Genomic DNA, 19,899 nt, shown 5'->3' with positions numbered 1-19,899 from the left:
TTGATGAAAGAAAGCATGACTCAATTTTGCCTGCTCAAAAATGTCTGGCAATGTCTGTGAGATGGGCATTGTGAGCTTGTCTGCACGAGCATTTCCTTCTGCCAAAAACCCTGGAAGTGAAGTGTGCGCTCTAATGTGTGTGACAAAATACTTATTTTCTCTATTTTCCAAAATTCTCCTCATGCTTACTAAGTATGAATATAGGATTTCATTATCTGTGTGTTTTAAAAGTGATCCCTCTAATCTTTTGACCACATTCGCAACATATGCTGAGTCCGTGACCAAATTCAGAGGCTCCTGAAATAATTGAAAAGCTCTGACCACTGCTGCCAATTCTGTAATTTGTGGTGAACCTTCTACCTTTTTGATATCTGATTCCCATTCCCCTGTTTTTGGATTTTGCCAAGTGACCACTGACTTGTGGGTTTTTCCCGAACCATCAGTGAACACTGTCATCCCTTCCAATGGTTCCTCACGGATTTTTGGTTTCTCCCTGAAGGTTATTTTCGTGCTTAACAACATGTGTGCTAAAAATTGATTTGTGCAAGCTCCTGGATAACCTAACAACGCGATTAAGATATCCTGTGATTGCTGCATTGCCCAATCGAAGTAATCTGTTGTGAAAGGTAGATAAATGGTTGAAAAGTCCCTTCCTGACATTGTCAACATCCTAGTTCTTGCCTTAATAATAATCTGAGCAGCCATCTCTACACCTGTAAGGATTGTTTTCGGAGACCTGTAAGATAAAAACACCCACTCTATTATTAATAGAGGATCCCTTTGTGACACATCCCATTGAAAAATCAACCCATAGAACTGTACAGCTTCCCCCAACACTGCTAACTGGAAAGGGAGTGATTGTACAAAACGATGTGCTTGTCTCTGCTGTATGATATTCGAGATCTTTTCAAGCAGTTTCCGTGCTTCAGGTGTCAAAGTCCTGGGAGCTTTCATGTCTTTGTCCCCTTTCAAAAGGTCAAGCAATGACGAGATGTCATCATTGGTGATTCCCAGGATTGGTCTCATCCAGTTGATCTCTCCCATGAGCTGTTGCAAATCCCGAAGAGTGGTGACTTTCTTGCTGATCTCCAACTTCTGAGGCCTGATCGTCTGTTTTGAGATCTTCCATCCCAGATACTTCCAAGGTGCAACCTCCTGTACCTTCGATGTACTGATTTCCAATCCTGCTTTTTCCACCTGTGCAACCACACAGTCACGGACCTCCTGCAGCTTCTGCTGTGTAGGTGCTGCAATGAGCAAATCATCCATATAATGAATGATTTTTGCCCCTGGGTATCTTTGCCGTGCTGGACGCAAGGCTTTGGCCACGTACCACTGGCAGATGGTCGGGCTATTTTTGAGGCCTTGTGGCAAAACTACCCAATGATATCTTTCTGGAGGGTCCTCCCTGTTGAGACTTGGAACAGAAAATGCAAAACGTGGAGCATCATCTGGATGGAGTGGAATGCTGAAAAAACAGTCCTTGAGGTCGATGACCACAAGCGGCCAATCTCTCGGGATCATTGAGAGAGATGGAAGTCCCAACTGAAGAGAACCCATGTCCTCAATGACCTCGTTGATCTTCCTGAGATCATGAAGCAGTCTCCAAGAACCTGAAGTCTTCTTGTGAATGACAAACACTGGAGAATTCCATGGGCTGGATGTTGGTTTGATGTGTCCCTTCTGCAACTGCTCCTGAACCAATTTTTTCAAGGCACTCAATTTCTTTCTTTCAGGGGGCCACTGTCCAACCCAGATAGGTTCATCTGTTTTCCAGGTTAGTTTCAGGGTGGTGAGTGCCTCAGTGGCCCCCATTAAAAATCCAACTCCAACTTCAGTCCCCACTGTGACAAAAGGTCCCTCCCCCACACTGTGATGGGCTTCTGCACAATGAAAGGACGAATGATGGCTGTCTTTCTCCCTGGCCCTGTGACAATGATTGCGTTCTCACTCTGCATGCATAGGGAACTGCCTCCTATGCCTGTGAGAGAGCCCAAAGGCGCAATCAAGTCCCAGTCCCTTGGCCAGAAAATATATGAAATAACTGTAACGTCCTCTCCGGTATCAAGCATCCCTGTGATAGAAATTGTCTTTTCGTTGCAAGTCAACTGACAAGTAACAATGGGTCGGTCTCGGCTCAAATGTTTCACCCATGACGCATGTATTTCCACCTGGTCACCAGGAAAAGAGTCCTGCCTATTAAACACCGGCATGATCTGCTTCTCTGGATGAGATGGCAAAGCCATGGCCTGGGCTATCGGCGTGTTCTCTGGAATAGTCAAAGGCGGTCGAAGAGCTTTTGCTGTGACCATCAGTTCTTCCTTGTTATTTGCTGAAATTAAAGAAGGATAAACAGCAAGGCCAAGAATGCTACTTCTGTCTCTGGCCATTATTAAAAAGTCCTGTCTTTTTGTAGAAATCCCTGTGACACCTGTGGGTATCACAGCATGGTCATTGTTCAAAAGACATGTCAATTTGGAGGTTGCCAGGACGCGCTGGAATCCTGGTGGTACCAAGACTGGGTCGCTGGGGATCCCTGAAACTGCTCTGCTGAGAGTTTCTGTTTGCTGTCCCCCATGGATTGTCCCTTCTGGTCCTGAGTCACAGCCAGTATTTGTGTCGGAGCGCGCTGGTTTTTCGCGCTCTTTTTCCCATTTCCCGGCAACGGCAATGGCCTACCGTCTACATCAGTCTGTGAGTAGCACTCGCTTGCATGGTGTTTCCCTCTCCTACATCGAGGGCAAAGGTCTGGCGGCTTATTGTGCTTGGTAGCTTGTGGGCAGTTCTTTTTAATATGTCCTTGAGCCCCACACCCATAGCACCGCCTCCCTGAATCGGCACTGGTTTTGTTAACACAGGCAATAACTTCTTCAAAACGTTTGTCAAACCTGTTCCCCAATTGCTCTTCCACAATGGCTGCGACATGTTGTGGTGTCCCCACTTTGCTGCATGCCTCTATGATGTCTGCCAAGGTGGCCTCGTGCGGCATCAGGTTGATGATCCGTCGGCATTCCTGATTGGCATTGGAGAAGACGAGGGTCTTGAGCAGGGGTGCTCTCACTCTCTCCTCAGATACCTGTCGTTCCACCGCCTGGGAAAGACGATCCACGAAGGAGGTGAATGGTTCTGAGGGACCCTGCTTGATCTCCGAAAAGAGGGTATCCTGGACCCCTGCAGGTGCGATCTGTAGAATGGCTCTCCGTGCTGCGTCTTTGATGTCGCTGAGCACGTTCCTCGGAAGCCTCACCGCCTGCTGGGCTGGGTCATCATCTGGAGGATCACCTGCCAACTGTGCCACGGTGAGATTTGCATTTGGTCTGCCCTGGTACCTGGCTCTCAGCTCCTCCAAAGCTCTCCTCCACGCCTTCTGCCACACGAGTGCTTGGGCGTCTGTAAGAATTGATGTTGTGAGATATTTAAGGTCATACGGTGTTAAATCATATGCTCCAAAAATGCTTTTTAACGTTTGCTTAAAATATGGTGACGACAACCCACTGTCTCTGACGGCCTTGGCTAAGTCTTTGATGGCATTACGGTCCAGTCGCTCCCATCTCGGGTTTTGTCCCTGTGCATCATAATTGACTGGCATCATTATATTTCCCGAGCCCTGTAAAAGACCTCTTTCTCTTTCCAAATCCCTTCTGATCTCCGGCCAATTCAGTCTCGCCTCTGGCAAATCTGAGGGCTTTGCAGGTACCTGTCTGTGTGAAGGAGAACTCACCGGCACCGACGGCATTTGTGAGGACGAAGCCTGAACGTTTTCGAGTAAAAGCGGAACCTCTGCTGCAGACGAGAAAATATTACTACCTAACATCATGTGGAAAATTCTAGGAAGATGTGCCAACAGCTCTGGATGTGCCTCCAAGGCTGCAATTAAATACCGTAACATTATCAAGATTGATTCTCCCTGACCCGAGGAGTCAGCAGACCTTGACATTGGGACCGGCCAACCTGGAGTGCCCTCCGAGGTTGTGATGTATATGGTGTCATCCTGTTGTTGCGCCCCGTCAGAGATGTCCTGGGTCTCACATCGCCCTGAAGTCTGCGAAGACTCCTGCTGTCGTCTCATCGTCGCGGTTTTTTTCCCTTTGGAGACCTTTTTATATGAAACTGGAAAAAAGTGCTGCAATGTTACAGTCCCACCACTGGGTGGCGCTGCCGCCCGACCGCCCGTGGTCGGAGTCGTACATTGCTCTGATGTTTCCTCCTCTAATGACAGTCCTTTTATCATTTCTTCCAAAGCTCGCTTTACTATCGCAAGTCCTGCGCTTTGGGATACTGTTTCTTGTTGCCTAGACTGTTTTTGCTTTGTAATATCAGGAGCTGTTTGTGATTGACTGCGAATCTGGGCTGGCTCTACCTGTTGCCATGGAGGCAGGGGAGGGGCGGTGCCCGAGGGGATGTCGTCATCTCGGTCACGCCCCGTTCCCACTTGCATCATCACGGGGGTTGGGACTGCCCTGCTCCGACCCCGGCCCCGCCTGCGTTTCTTCCCGCCCCGCGCGGCCGCGAGCCTAGCAGACTCCCCGCTTCCCCCGCTGCTGACGTCACTCTCCCCCTGCTCCCGTTCCTGCTCAGATGTCTCCATCCCACTTTCCAAGCCCCCGCCCGCAGCCTGAGAGGGCACTTCCCGCCCCGTTCGCGTCCCCGTTGCCACGACAACACGGGAAAACTCCTCCCCCGCCCCGGCCTCCGGAAACCGCTTCACCACTCGGAAGCGCGTCACCGCCGCTGCGACAGAGAGTTCTGGATTGCTCTCTGTCTGTCGCGGAGCCAGCGCCTCCGCCCGGGAGCCTTCCTCCGGCGCCTGTAAGGCAGTTTCTAGGAGCCGTGTCATGGCGCGCATCATCGGACGCCCTGAACGTAAGCTCATCGCGCCCTCGGTTCCCGCCGCGCTCCCTCCCCGCCCCGTCTCTCCCTCTGCTCCCGCCGCCGCCGCGACCGCCCGTCCCGAGCTCCGCGCGTTCGCAGTGACGGAGATCCGCTCTAATCCTTTCCCCACCAGCTCTCTACTCTCTATGGCTTCCCCCGCGGCCGCCTCCGACCCCCCCGCTGCTGCCGCGACCCCGGCCACGCCGCGTTCCGCGCTCGGCTCTGCCCCGCCGCGTTCCGCGCCCGCAACCGCCCGCGCTTGGCCCTCGGGTGGGATGGTGACTTACGCCGCTCCCTGGGGGCTTTCTCCATCGGAGGAGCCTGGGGAATTGTTTTCCTCCAGTGAATCTAAAGAGCAGGCAGAAATCGGGGACCTGGGGGGTGGCGGAAACCCAAACCCCTCTTCTCCCGCGGGAGGTAAATCCGCTTTCTCTGCCTCTGTGATGGGGGAAGTCATGCCTAGCGGCTGGCTGGCTGACCCCTCCCCCTGGGTCCCGGCAGAGACCCTAGATGGCCCTGCAAAACCCCTGCTTCCCTGTGACAGCGATTCCAACACTGTTCTAGCTGAAGTCAGGAGCTTTGCAGCTATCTTATCGTTTTTTACGGCTCTATAATATAATTCTCTGTTCATCTGCTGCCAAAACCCCACCTCATATAAGAGGCGTTTCTCTGTGTTTGGGAAATTATACTGCACCCACAATAGCAAAGCCTTTAATTTTTTCGAACTGATTTCCACAGGATGTGTGGAGATGATTCCCTGTAAATCTGCTAGAACTTGGGCCTCTTCCTGGGAATGTCCCACCGCCATGTTCTCAAATTGACATTCTCACCAAGCTGTATCGACGCGAGGTCGGTCCGAAGATGGCACTGGTCCCTGTCCAGCAGGTCACAGGTGAGCAGATCCAGGCGCGCTTCTGAATCTCCTCCTCTCCGAGCTGGTCTCGAGGTGAGTTTGGTGAGATCAAGATACTCTGTGTCACGCTCCCTGCTGTCTTCTTCACTGGGATCTTCTGGGAAAACCTGCTTTCCTTCTCTCTTCTTGTGCAGGCAAGATCGCTTGGTGGCTCAGCTTCTCGTCTCTGGATACTTCTGAAATGCCTTCGGATGTGCCCACCCAGGGAGGCCAGATCTCGGATGTCCCTCTAGTGCTGAGGTGACTCCGGGATGGTGCAGAAGGCCTTCACTGGCCTGCACTGATGGAGGAAGACACAGCAGCCGCAGTATTCAGTCTCTTGATGATTTATTTCAAATTATCAGGAAGCTTGTCTCTTTGGCTGCTGGCCGAGAGAAGGCGCAGACTTCTTAACTGTTGTTTACTATTTCTTATCTATCAATTCTCTCTGTGTCCTTGCCGAGGTCTGTCCAGCAAGGCAGAAAGGGAGCATCTGACCTTGAGAGGCAGGCACAGAGATTAAATACTACCTGCTACGTACTACATGTTTACTATTTCCTGCCAATATTTAGCACCTATGTTGGACAGTGTGTTTTCAGTAAAACCCAATTAAAAGATGCCAACATCACCAAGAAGATGGAGGGTAAGAAGAAGGAGGAAAAGGACAAGTCACACCCCAAATCCTCCATGTTGGATTTTTCATACCCCCCCTGTACCAATCGTGACCCCCCCGTACATCGGTCAAAACCCCCATGAACATAATGTAAAAATACTCTCCTCTAACTTATAGCTACTTCTCCTTTATCTACTGTAAATTCTAGATTTTTGTCTCTTCTTGCTCTTCCTGCAGAGCAGGTAACTCATTCCATGGCTCAAAATCCAAACCACAGCTGTCTCCAGCTGTCTGCCAGGGTCTCTGACTCATAGGAATATTTGCAAATGTCGGAAAAGCATTTTGAGTTCCCACACCCGGGGGAAGGTGTTACATGTCCCAGCTGATAAGCGTTCCCCAAGTGTCCTTCTGTAATGGGCCTGCAGCTTCCCTCCCTGCTGCTGGATGGATCCCTGCTGTCCGTCATCCTTATCAGGGTGGCGCCTTATCTTCTCCCTTGTCCTCCCTCCTGCTGCTGGCCTCTCTGGCAGATGGTTCTTTGCAGGTCCATTGTCAAGGGTTCCTGCCTGACCTTGATGACTCATCTCAGGTTTCCTTCTCAGGGCCGCGGCTGCACTCCTGGTGTGGTAGCTCACTCCATGTTCGTTTGGGGGGCTGACTCCAGGTTCGTTTGGGGGGCTGACTCCAGGTTCGTTTGGGGGGCTCACTCCAGGTTCATTTGGGGGGATTTTTTCCGCTGATTTTTTGGGAAGCAGTGTCCTTTTGTCGCTGATTTGCTTTGCTGTTTTGGTGGTTATGCGTTCTGCAATAAGCTTATTGATGTTTTTGTGCTCCTCGAATTGAGCCTCCATCCTCACCAGGAGTTCTTCCTCCTCCTTTGACCAGCATTTTTTGTGGGCTCCTCGATTCGATGTTTCTTTCGGTTGGGAAGCAGCGATCCTTTCTTGGTTTCTCACCGATGGGTGTGCCAATCTTTTGTGCTGTCCAAGGCCAATTTTGGTTGAAAAGTCTCTGTTGCATACCTCACAGATCCACTCCCCAGCCGGAGCTTTTGCAGTCTCCGGTCCCCTGCATTTTGCAAAATGACAAACAACACTATGATAGTTATTCTTTTCCTTTCCACATTTAGCACATGGAAAACAAACCTCCCTTTTCCCATGTAAGACCTTCAGATGTTCGATCAGGCCCAACATAGAGTTTACCCGGGTACCACAGCAAGGACAAGGTGGATTTTTGTCAGGGACGGTCACCGTCACGATGTCCTCCGGTGCTTTCCCCCCATGTTTCCCAGGCGTTGGAGGAGATGTTTCTGATGTGCCCTCCTTCTCTTAGCCTCTCTCCTCCTCAAGCACAAACGGTTCGCTGTCTCGTGGGGGCCTAAAACACAAAGTTTCTCCCACACACGGTTGTGGTAAAAGTTGTTCATACACATCAGGTAACCCGCTCAATCTGTCCCTCCCCATACAAAAATTAATACTTTCAAGCACATGCAAGCCCGATCTATAGAACTCTAAGTTCACCAGCAGAGCCAAATCGTTTTCAGCCAAATTAGGGGAAGTTTTAGATGTTAAATTTTGAGCCACCAGGTCTGCCTGGAGGTTTTTAGGTGACAGGTCAACCCAGTGCCTAGGAAAAAGAGACACCAGGTCGACGCCCTGGGACTTAGACGTGGGTCCAGGATTGCTCCTGGACAACAGGTCTACCCAGTCGGAGTGGGAAGTCTGAGTGCCAACCGATACCCTGAACAGGCGTACCGGCGGTCCCCAGACCCTCCCCCCCCTCCCCCCCCAAAGTCAGATCCGGAATTTGCCAACGAATTGGGACCACATTCGAAGGCGAGAGCGGAGCGGGTGGTCAGCCCTTTCTCCGAACTCATTGCCCCTGCTGATTATAGTCTGCAGGAGTTTCAGGTTTTCAGAGCATCCCGCCGCTCTGATAAAGCCTCTTTGCCTTGGGTTGAGGGGGCAGGCCTTGCTTAGCCTTGCTGTTATAATCCTGGAGAACAGTCTCAACAAGATGGAACTGATTGTGATAGGCCTCCAGTTATTACTGTCTTTTAAACGTTCCGGTTTCGTCGACTTGGGGATCAAAACCGTCCTGCAGCCCCTCACCATGTCCCGGATTTTACCAGATGTTAACCATAAGTTGAAAGTCTCCGTGGTCCTGGAGTACCCGGGATCCATCTTTACGATGTCCCCAAGGGTGACCCCGTCTGGACCCGGAGCCGAGCCCTTGCTCATTTCCTGCACGTGCTTTTCAATTTCTTTAGCCGTAATTAATGCTCTGAAGGCAGTATTGTCAGCCTTCCCGTCAATTTCAAAGTCCCCAAAGCTATCCAAGTTGCTAGGTGTTTCCCATCTTGTCTTAAAAACCGAATAAATTTCTCCGGGTGGTATATCACAGGACAAACATTCTGTGTCCTCTAAAATTATTTTGGCCAGTTTCCCCCTGACTAGATGAAATAAACGCTGGAAGCGAAGGTAGTTACCTTTTGGGATTGCTCTGTCCTTCTTCCATTTTTGAAACCTTTTTTTGTTTTTTTTTCTCCTGGGCTCCGTTGTTTCCCCTATTTCGGGTTGCAGTTCTTATCTGGCTTATTGATTCCAGGCACCCAAAACAGTCCTGGGCTGTTTGATTGATCACAGATTGCAGTTCCCGGCCCTTCAAGATTTGCTGGAATGCCCGGGGGAAGGTGTTACATGTCCCAGCTGATAAGCGTTCCCCGAGTGTCCTTCTGTAATGGGCCTGCAGCTGCCCTCCCTGCTGCTGGATGGATCCCTGGTGTCCGCGCCTTATCTTCTCCCTTGTCCTCCCTCCTGCCGCTGGCCTCTCTGGCAGATGGTTCTTTCCAGGTCCATTGTCAAGGGTTCCTGCCTGACCTTGATGACTCATCTCAGGTTTCCTTCTCAGGCCCCCGGCTGCACTCCTGGTGTGGTAGCTCACTCCATGTTCGTTTGGGGGGCTGACTCCAGGTTCGTTTGGGGGGCTCACTCCAGGTTCGTTTGGGGGGATTTTTTCCGCTGATTTTTTGGGAAGCAGTCTCCTTTTGTCGCTGATTTGCTTTGCTGTTTTGGTGGTTATGCGTTCTGCAATAAGCTTATTGATGTTTTTGTGCTCCTCGAATTGAGCCTCCATCCTCACCAGGAGTTCTTCCTCCTCCTTTGACCAGCATTTTTTGTGGGCTCCTCGATTCGATGTTTCTTTCGGTTGGGAAGCAGCGATCCTTTCTTGGTTTCTCACCGATGGGTGTGCCAATCTTTTGTGCTGTCCAAGGCCAATTTTGGTTGAAAAGTCTCTGTTGCATACCTCACAGATCCACTCCCCAGCCGGAGCTTTTGCAGTCTCCGGTCCCCTGCATTTTGCAAAATGACAAACAACACTATGATAGTTATTCTTTTCCTTTCCACATTTAGCACATGGAAAACAAACCTCCCTTTTCCCATGTAAGACCTTCAGATGTTCGATCAGGCCCAACATAGAGTTTACCCGGGTACCACAGCAAGGACAAGGTGGATTTTTGTCAGGGACGGTCACCGTCACGATGTCCTCCGGTGCTTTCCCCCCATGTTTCCCAGGCGTTGGAGGAGATGTTTCTGATGTGCCCTCCTTCTCTTAGCCTCTCTCCTCCTCAAGCACAAACGGTTCGCTGTCTCGTGGGGGCCTAAAACACAAAGTTTCTCCCACACACGGTTGTGGTAAAAGTTGTTCATACACATCAGGTAACCCGCTCAATCTGTCCCTCCCCATACAAAAATTAATACTTTCAAGCACATGCAAGCCCGATCTATAGAACTCTAAGTTCACCAGCAGAGCCAAATCGTTTTCAGCCAAATTAGGGGAAGTTTTAGATGTTAAATTTTGAGCCACCAGGTCTGCCTGGAGGTTTTTAGGTGACAGGTCAACCCAGTGCCTAGGAAAAAGAGACACCAGGTCGACGCCCTGGGACTTAAACGTGGGTCCAGGATTGCTCCTGCATAAGAGGTCTACCCAGTCGGAGTGGGAAGTTTGAGTGCCAACCGATACCCTGAACAGGCGTACCGGCGGCCCCCAGACCCTCCCCCCCCTCCCCCCCCAAAGTCGGATCCAGAATTTGCCAAAGAATTTGGTCCACATTCGAAGGCGAGAGCGGAGCGGGTGGTCAGCCCTTTCTCCGAACTCATTGCCCCTGCTGATTATAGTCTGCAGGAGTTTCAGGTTTTCAGAGCATCCCGCCGCTCTGATAAAGCCTCTTTGCCTTGGGTTGAGGGGGCAGGCCTTGCTTAGCCTTGCTGTTATAATCCTGGAGAACAGTCTCAACAAGATGGAACTGATTGTGATAGGCCTCCAGTTATTAATGTCTTTTAAACGTTCCGGTTTCGTCGACTTGGGGATCAAAACCGTCCTGCAGCCCCTCACCATGTCCCGGATTTTACCAGATGTTAACCATAAGTTGAAAGTCTCCGTGGTCCTGGAGTACCCGGGATCCATCTTTACGATGTCCCCAAGGGTGACCCTGTCTGGACCTGGAGCCGAGCCCTTGCTCATTTCCTGCACGTGCTTTTCAATTTCTTTAGCCGTAATTAATGCTCTGAAGGCAGTATTGTCAGCCTTCCCGTCAATTTCAAAGTCCCCAAGGCTATCCAAGTTGCTAGGTGTTTCCCATCTTGTCTTAAAAACCGAATAAATTTCTCCGGGTGGTATATCACAGGACAAACATTCTGTGTCCTCTAAAATTATTTTGGCCAGTTTCCCCCTGACTAGATGAAATAAACGCTGGAAGCGAAGGTAGTTACCTTTTGGGATTGCTCTGTCCTTCTTCCATTTTTGAAACGGTTTTTTTGTTTTTTTTTTTCTCCTGGGCTCCATTATTTCCCCTATTTCGGGTTGCAGTTCTTATCTGGCTTATTGATTCCAGGCACCCAAAACAGTCCTGGGCTGTTTGATTGATCACAGATTGCAGTTCCCGGCCCTTCAAGATTTGCTGGAATGCCCGGGGGAAGGTGTTACATGTCCCAGCTGATAAGCGTTCCCCGAGTGTCCTTCTGTAATGGGCCTGCAGCTGCCCTCCCTGCTGCCTGGATGGATCCCTGGTGTCCGCGCCTTATCTTCTCCCTTGTCCTCCCTCCTGCCGCTGGCCTCTCTGGCAGATGGTTCTTTCCAGGTCCATTGTCAAGGGTTCCTGCCTGACCTTGATGACTCATCTCAGGTTTCCTTCTCAGGCCCGCGGCTGCACTCTTGGTGTGGTAGCTCACTCCAGGTTCGTTTGGGGGGATTTTTTCCGCTGATTTTTTGGGAAGCAGTCTCTTTTTGTCGCTGATTTGCTTTGCTGTTTTGGTGGTTATGCGTTCTGCAATAAGCTTATTGATGTTTTTGTGCTCCTCGAATTGAGCCTCCATCCTCACCAGGAGTTCTTCCTCCTCCTTTGACCAGCATTTTTTGTGGGCTCCTCGATTCGATGTTTCTTTCGGTTGGGAAGCAGCGATCCTTTCTTGGTTTCTCACCGATGGGTGTGCCAATCTTTTGTGCTGTCCAAGGCCAATTTTGGTTGAAAAGTCTCTGTTGCATACCTCACAGATCCACTCCCCAGCCGGAGCTTTTGCAGTCTCCGGTCCCCTGCATTTTGCAAAATGACAAACAACACTATGATAGTTATTCTTTTCCTTTCCACATTTAGCACATGGAAAACAAACCTCCCTTTTCCCATGTAAGACCTTCAGATGTTCGATCAGGCCCAACATAGAGTTTACCCGGGTACCACAGCAAGGACAAGGTGGATTTTTGTCAGGGACGGTCACCGTCACGATGTCCTCCGGTGCTTTCCCCCCATGTTTCCCAGGCGTTGGAGGAGATGTTTCTGATGTGCCCTCCTTCTCTTAGCCTCTCTCCTCCTCAAGCACAAACGGTTCGCTGTCTCGTGGGGGCCTAAAACACAAAGTCTCTCCCACACACGGTTGTGGTAAAAGTTGTTCATACACATCAGGTAACCCGCTCAATCTGTCCCTCCCCATACAAAAATTAATACTTTCAAGCACATGCAAGCCCGATCTATAGAACTCTAAGTTCACCAGCAGAGCCAAATCGTTTTCAGCCAAATTAGGGGAAGTTTTAGATGTTAAATTTTGAGCCACCAGGTCTGCCTGGAGGTTTTTAGGTGACAGGTCAACCCAGTGCCTAGGAAAAAGAGACACCAGGTCGACGCCCTGGGACTTAAACGTGGGTCCAGGATTGCTCCTGCATAAGAGGTCTACCCAGTCGGAGTGGGAAGTTTGAGTGCCAACCGATACCCTGAACAGGCGTACCGGCGGCCCCCAGACCCTCCCCCCCCTCCCCCCCCAAAGTCGGATCCAGAATTTGCCAAAGAATTTGGTCCACATTCGAAGGCGAGAGCGGAGCGGGTGGTCAGCCCTTTCTCCGAACTCATTGCCCCTGCTGATTATAGTCTGCAGGAGTTTCAGGTTTTCAGAGCATCCCGCCGCTCTGATAAAGCCTCTTTGCCTTGGGTTGAGGGGGCAGGCCTTGCTTAGCCTTGCTGTTATAATCCTGGAGAACAGTCTCAACAAGATGGAACTGATTGTGATAGGCCTCCAGTTATTAATGTCTTTTAAACGTTCCGGTTTCGTCGACTTGGGGATCAAAACCGTCCTGCAGCCCCTCACCATGTCCCGGATTTTACCAGATGTTAACCATAAGTTGAAAGTCTCCGTGGTCCTGGAGTACCCGGGATCCATCTTTACGATGTCCCCAAGGGTGACCCTGTCTGGACCTGGAGCCGAGCCCTTGCTCATTTCCTGCACGTGCTTTTCAATTTCTTTAGCCGTAATTAATGCTCTGAAGGCAGTATTGTCAGCCTTCCCGTCAATTTCAAAGTCCCCAAGGCTATCCAAGTTGCTAGGTGTTTCCCATCTTGTCTTAAAAACCGAATAAATTTCTCCGGGTGGTATATCACAGGACAAACATTCTGTGTCCTCTAAAATTATTTTGGCCAGTTTCCCCCTGACTAGATGAAATAAACGCTGGAAGCGAAGGTAGTTACCTTTTGGGATTGCTCTGTCCTTCTTCCATTTTTGAAACGGTTTTTTTGTTTTTTTTTTTCTCCTGGGCTCCATTATTTCCCCTATTTCGGGTTGCAGTTCTTATCTGGCTTATTGATTCCAGGCACCCAAAACAGTCCTGGGCTGTTTGATTGATCACAGATTGCAGTTCCCGGCCCTTCAAGATTTGCTGGAATGCCCGGGGGAAGGTGTTACATGTCCCAGCTGATAAGCGTTCCCCGAGTGTCCTTCTGTAATGGGCCTGCAGCTGCCCTCCCTGCTGCTGGATGGATCCCTGGTGTCCGCGCCTTATCTTCTCCCTTGTCCTCCCTCCTGCCGCTGGCCTCTCTGGCAGATGGTTCTTTCCAGGTCCATTGTCAAGGGTTCCTGCCTGACCTTGATGACTCATCTCAGGTTTCCTTCTCAGGCCCGCGGCTGCACTCTTGGTGTGGTAGCTCACTCCAGGTTCGTTTGGGGGGATTTTTTCCGCTGATTTTTTGGGAAGCAGTCTCTTTTTGTCGCTGATTTGCTTTGCTGTTTTGGTGGTTATGCGTTCTGCAATAAGCTTATTGATGTTTTTGTGCTCCTCGAATTGAGCCTCCATCCTCACCAGGAGTTCTTCCTCCTCCTTTGACCAGCATTTTTTGTGGGCTCCTCGATTCGATGTTTCTTTCGGTTGGGAAGCAGCGATCCTTTCTTGGTTTCTCACCGATGGGTGTGCCAATCTTTTGTGCTGTCCAAGGCCAATTTTGGTTGAAAAGTCTCTGTTGCATACCTCACAGATCCACTCCCCAGCCGGAGCTTTTGCAGTCTCCGGTCCCCTGCATTTTGCAAAATGACAAACAACACTGTGATAGTTATTCTTTTCCTTTCCACATTTAGCACATGGAAAACAAACCTCCCTTTTCCCATGTAAGACCTTCAGATGTTCGATCAGGCCCAACATAGAGTTTACCCGGGTACCACAGCAAGGACAAGGTGGATTTTTGTCAGGGACGGTCACCGTCACGATGTCCTCCGGTGCTTTCCCCCCATGTTTCCCAGGCGTTGGAGGAGATGTTTCTGATGTGCCCTCCTTCTCTTAGCCTCTCTCCTCCTCAAGCACAAACGGTTCGCTGTCTCGTGGGGGCCTAAAACACAAAGTCTCTCCCACACACGGTTGTGGTAAAAGTTGTTCATACACATCAGGTAACCCGCTCAATCTGTCCCTCCCCATACAAAAATTAATACTTTCAAGCCCATGCAAGTCCGATCTATAGAACTCTAAGTTCACCAGCAGAGCCAAATCGTTTTCAGCCAAATTAGGGGAAGTTTTAGATGTTAAATTTTGAGCCACCAGGTCTGCCTGGAGGTTTTTAGGTGACAGGTCAACCCAGTGCCTAGGAAAAAGAGACACCAGGTCGACGCCCTGGGACTTAAACGTGGGTCCAGGATTGCTCCTGCATAAGAGGTCTACCCAGTTGGAGTGGGAAGTCTGAGTGCCAGCCGATACCCTGAACAGGCGTACCGGCGGCCCACAGACCCTCCCCCCCCCCCCCCCCCCCCAAAGTCGGATCCAGAATTTGCCAACGAATTGGGACCACATTCGAAGGCGAGAGCGGAGCGGGTGGTCAGCCCTTTCTCCGAACTCATTGCCCCTGCTGATTATAGTCTGCAGGAGTTTCAGGTTTTCAGAGCATCCCGCCGCTCTGATAAAGCCTCTTTGCCTTGGGTTGAGGGGGCAGGCCTTGCTTAGCCTTGCTGTTATAATCCTGGAGAACAGTCTCAACAAGATGGAACTGATTGTGATAGGCCTCCAGTTATTAATGTCTTTTAAACGTTCCGGTTTCGTCGACTTGGGGATCAAAACCGTCCTGCAGCCCCTCACCATGTCCCGGATTTTACCAGATGTTAACCATAAGTTGAAAGTCTCCGTGGTCCTGGAGTACCCGGGATCCATCTTTACGATGTCCCCAAGGGTGACCCTGTCTGGACCTGGAGCCGAGCCCTTGCTCATTTCCTGCACGTGCTTTTCAATTTCTTTAGCCGTAATTAATGCTCTGAAGGCAGTATTGTCAGCCTTCCCGTGAATTTCAAAGTCCCCAAGGCTATCCAAGTTGCTAGGTGTTTCCCATCTTGTCTTAAAAACCGAATAAATTTCTCCGGGTGGTATATCACAGGACAAACATTCTGTGTCCTCTAAAATTATTTTGGCCAGTTTCCCCCTGACTAGATGAAATAAACGCTGGAAGCGAAGGTAGTTACCTTTTGGGATTGCTCTGTCCTTCTTCCATTTTTGAAACGGTTTTTTTGTTTTTTTTTTTCTCCTGGGCTCCATTATTTCCCCTATTTCGGGTTGCAGTTCTTATCTGGCTTATTGATTCCAGGCACCCAAAACAGTCCTGGGCTGTTTGATTGATCACAGATTGCAGTTCCCGGCCCTTCAAGATTTGCTGGAATGCCCGGGGGAAGGTGTTACATGTCCCAGCTGATAAGCGTTCCCCGAGTGTCCTTCTGTAATGGGCCTGCAGCTGCCCTCCCTGCTGCTGGATGGATCCCTGGTGTCCGCGCCTTATCTTCTCCCTTGTCCTCCCTCCTGCCGCTGGCCTCTCTGGCAGATGGTTCTTTCCAGGTCCATTGTCAAGGGTTCCTGCCTGACCTTGATGACTCATCTCAGGTTTCCTTCTCAGGCCCGCGGCTGCACTCTTGGTGTGGTAGCTCACTCCAGGTTCGTTTGGGGGGATTTTTTCCGCTGATTTTTTGGGAAGCAGTCTCTTTTTGTCGCTGATTTGCTTTGCTGTTTTGGTGGTTATGCGTTCTGCAATAAGCTTATTGATGTTTTTGTGCTCCTCGAATTGAGCCTCCATCCTCACCAGGAGTTCTTCCTCCTCCTTTGACCAGCATTTTTTGTGGGCTCCTCGATTCGATGTTTCTTTCGGTTGGGAAGCAGCGATCCTTTCTTGGTTTCTCACCGATGGGTGTGCCAATCTTTTGTGCTGTCCAAGGCCAATTTTGGTTGAAAAGTCTCTGTTGCATACCTCACAGATCCACTCCCCAGCCGGAGCTTTTGCAGTCTCCGGTCCCCTGCATTTTGCAAAATGACAAACAACACTGTGATAGTTATTCTTTTCCTTTCCACATTTAGCACATGGAAAACAAACCTCCCTTTTCCCATGTAAGACCTTCAGATGTTCGATCAGGCCCAACATAGAGTTTACCCGGGTACCACAGCAAGGACAAGGTGGATTTTTGTCAGGGACGGTCACCGTCACGATGTCCTCCGGTGCTTTCCCCCCATGTTTCCCAGGCGTTGGAGGAGATGTTTCTGATGTGCCCTCCTTCTCTTAGCCTCTCTCCTCCTCAAGCACAAACGGTTCGCTGTCTCGTGGGGGCCTAAAACACAAAGTCTCTCCCACACACGGTTGTGGTAAAAGTTGTTCATACACATCAGGTAACCCGCTCAATCTGTCCCTCCCCATACAAAAATTAATACTTTCAAGCCCATGCAAGTCCGATCTATAGAACTCTAAGTTCACCAGCAGAGCCAAATCGTTTTCAGCCAAATTAGGGGAAGTTTTAGATGTTAAATTTTGAGCCACCAGGTCTGCCTGGAGGTTTTTAGGTGACAGGTCAACCCAGTGCCTAGGAAAAAGAGACACCAGGTCGACGCCCTGGGACTTAAACGTGGGTCCAGGATTGCTCCTGCATAAGAGGTCTACCCAGTCGGAGTGGGAAGTCTGAGTGCCAGCCGATACCCTGAACAGGCGTACCGGCGGCCCACAGACCCTCCCCCCCCTCCCCCCCCAAAGTCGGATCCAGAATTTGCCAACGAATTGGGACCACATTCGAAGGCGAGAGCGGAGCGGGTGGTCAGCCCTTTCTCCGAACTCATTGCCCCTGCTGATTATAGTCTGCAGGAGTTTCAGGTTTTCAGAGCATTCCGCCGCTCTGATAAAGCCTCTTTGCCTTGGGTTGAGGGGGCAGGCCTTGCTTAGCCTTGCTGTTATAATCCTGGAGAACAGTCTCAACAAGATGGAACTGATTGTGATAGGCCTCCAGTTATTAATGTCTTTTAAACGTTCCGGTTTCGTCGACTTGGGGATCAAAACCGTCCTGCAGCCCCTCACCATGTCCCGGATTTTACCAGATGTTAACCATAAGTTGAAAGTCTCCGTGGTCCTGGAGTACCCGGGATCCATCTTTACGATGTCCCCAAGGGTGACCCTGTCTGGACCTGGAGCCGAGCCCTTGCTCATTTCCTGCACGTGCTTTTCAATTTCTTTAGCCGTAATTAATGCTCTGAAGGCAGTATTGTCAGCCTTCCCGTGAATTTCAAAGTCCCCAAGGCTATCCAAGTTGCTAGGTGTTTCCCATCTTGTCTTAAAAACCGAATAAATTTCTCCGGGTGGTATATCACAGGACAAACATTCTGTGTCCTCTAAAATTATTTTGGCCAGTTTCCCCCTGACTAGATGAAATAAACGCTGGAAGCGAAGGTAGTTACCTTTTGGGATTGCTCTGTCCTTCTTCCATTTTTGAAACGGTTTTTTTGGTTTTTTTTTTCTCCTGGGCTCCATTATTTCCCCTATTTCGGGTTGCAGTTCTTATCTGGCTTATTGATTCCAGGCACCCAAAACAGTCCTGGGCTGTTTGATTGATCACAGATTGCAGTTCCCGGCCCTTCAAGATTTGCTGGAATGCCCGGGGGAAGGTGTTCCATGTCCCAGCTGATAAGCGTTCCCCGAGTGTCCTTCTGTAATGGGCCTGCAGCTGCCCTCCCTGCTGCTGGATGGATCCCTGGTGTCCGCGCCTTATCTTCTCCCTTGTCCTCCCTCCTGCCGCTGGCCTCTCTGGCAGATGGTTCTTTCCAGGTCCATTGTCAAGGGTTCCTGCCTGACCTTGATGACTCATCTCAGGTTTCCTTCTCAGGCCCGCGGCTGCACTCTTGGTGTGGTAGCTCACTTCAGGTTCGTTTGGGGGGATTTTTTCCGCTGATTTTTTGGGAAGCAGTCTCTTTTTGTCGCTGATTTGCTTTGCTGTTTTGGTGGTTATGCGTTCTGCAATAAGCTTATTGATGTTTTTGTGCTCCTCGAATTGAGCCTCCATCCTCACCAGGAGTTCTTCCTCCTCCTTTGACCAGCATTTTTTGTGGGCTCCTCGATTCGATGTTTCTTTCGGTTGGGAAGCAGCGATCCCTTCTTGGTTTCTCACCGATGGGTGTGCCAATCTTTTGTGCTGTCCAAGGCCAATTTTGGTTGAAAAGTCTCTGTTGCATACCTCACAGATCCACTCCCCAGCCGGAGCTTTTGCAGTCTCCGGTCCCCTGCATTTTGCAAAATGACAAACAACACTGTGATAGTTATTCTTTTCCTTTCCACATTTAGCACATGGAAAACAAACCTCCCTTTTCCCATGTAAGACCTTCAGATGTTCGATCAGGCCCAACATAGAGTTTACCCGGGTACCACAGCAAGGACAAGGTGGATTTTTGTCAGGGACGGTCACCGTCACGATGTCCTCCGGTGCTTTCCCCCCATGTTTCCCAGGCGTTGGAGGAGATGTTTCTGATGTGCCCTCCTTCTCTTAGCCTCTCTCCTCCTCAAGCACAAACGGTTCGCTGTCTCGTGGGGGCCTAAAACACAAAGTCTCTCCCACACACGGTTGTGGTAAAAGTTGTTCATACACATCAGGTAACCCGCTCAATCTGTCCCTCCCCATACAAAAATTAATACTTTCAAGCCCATGCAAGTCCGATCTATAGAACTCTAAGTTCACCAGCAGAGCCAAATCGTTTTCAGCCAAATTAGGGGAAGTTTTAGATGTTAAATTTTGAGCCACCAGGTCTGCCTGGAGGTTTTTAGGTGACAGGTCAACCCAGTGCCTAGGAAAAAGAGACACCAGGACGACACCCTGGGACTTAGACGTGGGTCCAGGATTGCTCCTGGACAACAGGTCTACCCAGTCGGAGTGGGAAGTCTGAGTGCCAACCGATACCCTGAACAGGCGTACCGGCGGCCCCCAGACCCTCCCGCCCCCCCCCCCCAAAGTCGGATCCGGAATTTGCCAACGAATTGGGACCACATTCGAAGGCGAGAGCGGAGCGGGTGGTCAGCCCTTTCTCCGAACTCATTGCCCCTGCTGATTATAGTCTGCAGGAGTTTCAGGTTTTCAGAGCATCCCGCCGCTCTGATAAAGCCTCTTTGCCTTGGGTTGAGGGGGCAGGCCTTGCTTAGCCTTGCTGTTATAATCCTGGAGAACAGTCTCAACAAGATGGAACTGATTGTGATAGGCCTCCAGTTATTAATGTCTTTTAAACGTTCCGGTTTCGTCGACTTGGGGGTCAAAACCGTCCTGCAGCCCCTCACCATGTCCCGGATTTTACCAGATGTTAACCATAAGTTGAAAGTCTCCGTGGTCCTGGAGTACCCGGGATCCATCTTTACGATGTCCCCAAGGGTGACCCCATCTGGACCTGGAGCCGAGCCCTTGCTCATTTCCTGCACGTGCTTTTCAATTTCTTTAGCCGTAATTAA

At 50.3% G+C, this 19,899-nt stretch overlaps 1 long non-coding RNA gene across 1 annotated transcript; it reads left to right on the top strand.

The window, feature by feature from the left end:
- Nucleotides 1-4,727: 4,727 nt before the first annotated feature.
- On the top strand, nt 4,728-6,826 carry LOC137467465 (uncharacterized). The gene is made up of 3 exons (XR_010995513.1): nt 4,728-4,863; nt 5,611-5,818; nt 5,920-6,826. It is a non-coding gene; the product is annotated as an uncharacterized lncRNA (long non-coding RNA).
- Nucleotides 6,827-19,899: the final 13,073 nt, after the last annotated feature.

This window comes from Anomalospiza imberbis, unplaced genomic scaffold (assembly GCF_031753505.1).
Source record: "Anomalospiza imberbis isolate Cuckoo-Finch-1a 21T00152 unplaced genomic scaffold, ASM3175350v1 scaffold_65, whole genome shotgun sequence".
In the NCBI taxonomy this organism is placed as follows: domain Eukaryota; kingdom Metazoa; phylum Chordata; class Aves; order Passeriformes; family Viduidae; genus Anomalospiza; species Anomalospiza imberbis.
Note: the sequence above shows the minus strand (reverse complement) of the source record. Positions and strands in the feature narration are given on the sequence as shown.